Raw genomic sequence first — 5,358 nt, 5'->3', positions numbered from 1 at the left:
TGTGTGTGTGTGTGTGTGGTGCTGCTTTCTTTGTTCCCCATAATTTTCTGTTCTGGGTTCATTTTGTTTGTGGGTTTCCTTTTCCTTTTCATTTCAGATGTGTTAATGTTGATTGAATCTTTCCAATTTTTCCTTTTTAAATTTTGATGTGTAGGTGTATTATTTTTCTTTAAGGTTGCCCTGTAACTTGTTATCGCCCCCCCCCCCCCCCCCCCGTTTAAAACAGTCTGTTTTTGTCTTGAAGTCTACTTGACTTCCTTGCCATTTAGAAGTTCTATATTTACACTATTCCCTCTGTTTCTTTGTAGTTGACTTCATTATAAACTGATATCTCTTGTTCCCTACTTTCAGTCTTGTAGGTTTGTTTTACTAAAAATAATAGTATATCAGGATTGAGTTCTGGGTGTTGCTGTCATGTATGGTAATCTCAAGTTGTTGTCTGCTCTTGTTCGTTCAATCTAAAGATATATGTTCATTTCTTGAAACAGAGACGGAATGCAAGACTTCAGATTGATAACCTTCATGGGTAGCAGTATCTAGCTAGAATCTATTAACCTTATTTAATCAGGCATTTAATGGATATGCTTTATGGAACTTGCACACATTTCTTTTTTCAGTTTCATTGTATTTGTGGTGAGTGGCTTTTACTGTGTCACATATAGTAGTGATATCAAGTTTTTGTTTGGAATAAATTGATTTGTATACAAAAGTAAGTGCATTTAAAGAAACACATCAGATGTATAATCATATAGGTAGAGCAGAAAATATCCTGATGGTGTTTTGTAAGCTTGGCAAAAATTGTCAAAGGGGGTATGTAAGTGGACTGGTGTCTAAAAATCCCAGAGAGAACATACTTCCCAGGGGGTTGGGCTGCCTGAAGGAGTGGACAGAGATTCATAAAGGGGGGCTGTCTGGACTGGGCCTTGGAGGTCCAGGAGAAAATTGGGAGGGGCAGAGGGGCCAAGCATGTAAGGTGGGAAAGAACATCATGGTCAGAGAGTTGAGAAAGAACCAACGAATGGTGGCTGTGGGTCAGAAGCTCTGGTGGCAGCAGCCCAGGGTGCTCGGGCGGTGGACTGAGAGGAGTCCCTTTGTGGTCAGCCTATGGAGAGCCTTGGCACTCAGAGGGAGGAACACAGGGAAGTTGTGAGGGAAGTGGCATCAGGTGAGTGTTTGATTAGATGGTTGCAGCTTCTGCTGACAGAGATGGTGCTAAACTTCAGGGTCCCAGGCACTCCACGGTCATCTGTTCCTGACAACACCACCGTGAGATTGAGAGCTGTGGGTCCTGGGCCAGAATTAGCCTGAGGAAGACAGAAGGATGAGGTTAACACATCTGGGTTTAGGTTTAATTTCCCATCAAGACAGGACTCTATAACCGTCTTCAGATGGCAAACTAAACCCCAGAGCAGTTTAGGGGGTGGTGAAGGTCACACAGCAAGAAGTGAACCAAGACACCTCAGCTCCTCTGTCATCCTAACAGAATTGTCCCATGTCAGCCCCCTTCCCCTAACTTCTGGGGAGGCTTCCTGTTGAGTTTGTTCACTTCCTTACCTCTGGCAGGGTCTCGACAGTCCCGGCCGCAGGCCCCAGGGCAGCAGCGCTTTTGGCCCTTGCAGTCAGAGTCTTTGTGGCACAGGTGCTGGATTGCACTCAAGCAGCGCAGGTGATTCTCGGGGCAGCTGCCCTGCTTCACTGCAACACAGGGATCTGGGTAACCCTGCCCATGCCCTCCGGCCCTGCAATGTGGGGGTCACCTCTGAGGAGGGGGGCACTTACCTGAGACCCTGGGGAGGCACTTCATGTGGAAGGGACACTGGCTGCCATCTACGCACTGGTCAGGCACTGAGAGCAGGCAGGCCTCATCGTCTGGTGGGCAGCCCCCCGATTTCTCTATAAGAAAACCCCATCATCTGGTAGCTGCAGGTGCCTCAGTGTTACCTCATATGCCCTGACTGGGGAATCACAAATCTGAATTTGCCACCCCTTATCAAAGCCGTTTGAACCGCAAGGTCGGTGGTTCAAGCTCACCACCTGCTCCTCAGAAACCCTATACAGGGTTGCAATGGGTTGGAACCGACTCCATGGCACTTCACAACACAACAACATCTCTTGCTTACAGAGCCCTGGTGGCACTGGAGAATCAGCACTGGACTGCTGACTGCAAGGTTGGCAGTTCAACTCCACCAGTTGCTCCATGGAGAAAGAGATTTTCTCCTCCCTAAAGATGTAGCATAGTGGTTATGAATCGGGCTGCTAATCTCACGGTCGGTAGTTCGAAACTATCAGCCGTTCTGCGGGAGAAAGAGGAGGCTTTCTGCTCCCTAAAGATTTACACCCTCAGAACCCCTGTACAGGGTCGCTATGAGTCGGAACAGACTCCACAGCACACAACAACAACAAAGATGTATAGCCTTGGAAACCCTACAAAGGTTGCTGTGAGTCAGGATTAATTCTTGGTAGTAGGTTTGGCTTGGTTTGAATTTCTTTCTTGCTTGTCCTTTGGCAAGTCTTTTGACTAGTCTAAGCCTCAGTGTTCTGTCTGTGAAATGGGAAGCTGAACACCTGCCCCAGGGCTTGGCATTCAGTGATAGAAGACCATGCCTGTCTTTCGGGTACTCTTTCTGCCTCCAGGCTCCTGACCTGCCCCAGCCACCTCCCTCTGTAGGGTCTCACCTGACACTCGGTCCTGTATTCCCAGTGGTGTGCCCACTAGGTCTCAGCTGAAACCTCACATCCTCGGAGAACTTCTGCCTCCTCAGGGTAACTAGGCCAGCCCTCACCTGCCCCATTCCCTCCCAGAGTGCGTCTGTCCCTCTGTATCTCTGTGTTGTCGAGCCTCCACTTGGCAGGGGACTGTGTAAGCAGGTACCATTATGCCTGCTTTGCTCACCATTGGTCCCTAGTGCTGTGTTTGGTGCCCAATGTCAGGGTCTCTGTGACTATCTGAAAGGACGGGCTGTAAAATGACTTCAGGCTTCGCCTGTGTGTCAGCCTTGTGGACTCATAGGCATTGGGTAGAGTTGTCATTTTGGCAAGTGGCATTGTTTCAGGGGTTGAGTATTAACTCTATCTTTGAGGCATTTCTCTGAGCAGAGACTGTTCTGTCCCAGCACTTACCTATTGGCTCCTCTTGGGCTTTTGAGCCATTTCCAGATTTCACATGCGTGACTTGAAATCAGAATTTTCCTCCATGTAGGGGAAAAAAAATCAAAGGTCTGAAAGGAATAGAGATTTGGCCTGGACTACCTGGCCTGCACTGGGCATCTGAGTCCTTGTCTTGCAGGGTAGTCCTCCGTCTGCCGCCCACCCTGTGCTCTGCATGACCATGAGCCTTAGGGAAGGGGCTTGACTTTGTTCAGCTCCATGCGAAGGGTCCCAGCACCGTGCCTTTCCCTCAGTGTTCTCTCTTTCCCTCTCCAGCCATCTCTGGGTGCTGGCTGCACACACACCATGGCCCTGGCTCACACAGAAGTACTCTAGTTCAGTGCTGGATGGGGTTGCTGCCCCCTGCTAGAGAAAGGGGCTTAGCGTGTAAGGGAGCCCCCTACTTTGTCTGATTAGCGACTGCTTCCCAAGCTGGGGTGGGGTGGGACTTGGGAGGGAGCCTGGGACCCAGGGCTTAGTTCTGAACTCACAAGACAGAGGACAAGTGGGTCAACGGGAGCCACTGAATTCCAAGAAGGGTGCACACAGTTGGCTGGGGTGGGCTGAGTGACAGAGTTGGGGAGAGCTTCTCGATGGTGGGGACAGGACCTGAACCCTGGGGAAGAGACAGGCAGATAAGGAGGGGTGGGTGTGGGAATTGGCATTTCAAGTGGCAAAATGTGGTGGTAAAAGCCTGGAATGTGCAGGACACGGAAAGGTGGGAAGCCCCCCTCAACTGTGTTCACCTGCCTCTCCCAACCCTCCTCCACCTCCAGGTCCACAGAGAACAGGTGGCACTGTCACTGTCATACATGTAACATGGTGTCGACTATGACACACGGAGACCTCATCTGTATCAGAGTAGAACTGTGCTCTGTAGTGTTGACAATGACTGGTTTTTTCAGAAGAAGATCTACAGGACTTTCTTTCCAGTCCCCTCTGGAATGAACTCATAACTTTGACATATGTGTTTGTACTGCCCAGGGACTCCAAGATAGGCCTCCATAGTCTCCTGGGTTCCTCTACCCACGACACATCATGCGAGTCTCTAGCTAGGGCTTCGTCTCATGCATTAGGCCTTGAGCTCTGTGAAGACAGGGCCCAGCACACATCTTCAGTGCTCAGCTAACAGTTATTGAAGGAGTGAGTGGAGAAGATTGGAATCTGGAAAGACCTAGGTGTTCAGCCTCCTAGGAGAATATCCAGAAGGAGAGTGACAGGCAGAGGAAGTGGGGCCAGGCTGCAGTTAGGTAGCTGAGGACAGCAGCACTCCCCATATGGTACAGAGTGAGTCAGGAGGCTGACAGAATGGGTTAGCTGCTCCCACCTATAATAAGAGAAGCCATGACCTGTGATCTCTCACCTCCTGTCTCTAGCTCAGAACTCTGCACTAGAGTAACCATGAGCTCTTAGCAGCCAAGTCTTAACTGTTGTTGTTGTTCTGTGCCGTGGAGTCAGTTCTGACTCATAACAACCCTGTATAAGCTTTCTGAGGCTGTAAATCTTTACGGGAGCAGAAAGCCTCATCTTCCTCCCACTGAACAGCTGGTAGTTTTGAATTGCTGACCCTGAGGTTAGCAGCCCGATTCGTAACCACTATGCTACCAGATCCTTAATTTTCTCCCCAGAGGCTTTCAGGAAAGAAGCTCAGGACACTGAAGTGTGCACCAAACAGGCCTATAGGTTCCAGCAGCCTAGAACTGAGACTGATCACTTAACCTTCTTGGGTCTTTATTATCCTGTTTTCAAGATATATAAATTGAGTCTTTAGACCTGGAAGGAGTCTTCAAAGAAAGAATGTAGTCAGCTAAGGATGTAAATTTTGTGGCTAGACTACTTAGCTTTCAATCCCAACTTGACTGTTTATAGTCTGTGTGACTTGGTCAAATTAACTTCTTTGTGCCTCTTTTCCTTATATATGAAATGTGGAAAAAGAAAAATACCTACTTCATAAGGTCGTGAGTGTTTAAGGTGATTCAGACTCTAAAATAATGAAAAACACACCTGGGGGAGAACAAACAAGATGGCGGAATGGGTAGAAGTGCAGTAAAGGAGCTCCGCCAACAACAACACAGAATACCCAACCAAGCAGGCTCAGGGGCTGGTCCCAGAACTCTGAATCACATATAAAGGAATACTTAGAAGGTTGGAAGGCTCACAACTGGGGGAATTTGTGGCAGAAGCAAGAAATCTATTGCTTTCTAATTTGAG

The 5,358-nt window shown here is 48.6% G+C and overlaps 1 pseudogene; it reads right to left on the bottom strand.

Moving 5' to 3' along the window:
* The window catches only part of LOC102815523, a 19,788-nt pseudogene that overhangs the window by 8,150 nt on the left and 6,280 nt on the right, over positions 1 to 5,358 (bottom strand).

Source organism: Chrysochloris asiatica, unplaced genomic scaffold (assembly GCF_000296735.1).
Source record: "Chrysochloris asiatica unplaced genomic scaffold, ChrAsi1.0 scaffold00023, whole genome shotgun sequence".
Classification (NCBI taxonomy): domain Eukaryota; kingdom Metazoa; phylum Chordata; class Mammalia; order Afrosoricida; family Chrysochloridae; genus Chrysochloris; species Chrysochloris asiatica.
Note: the sequence above shows the minus strand (reverse complement) of the source record. Positions and strands in the feature narration are given on the sequence as shown.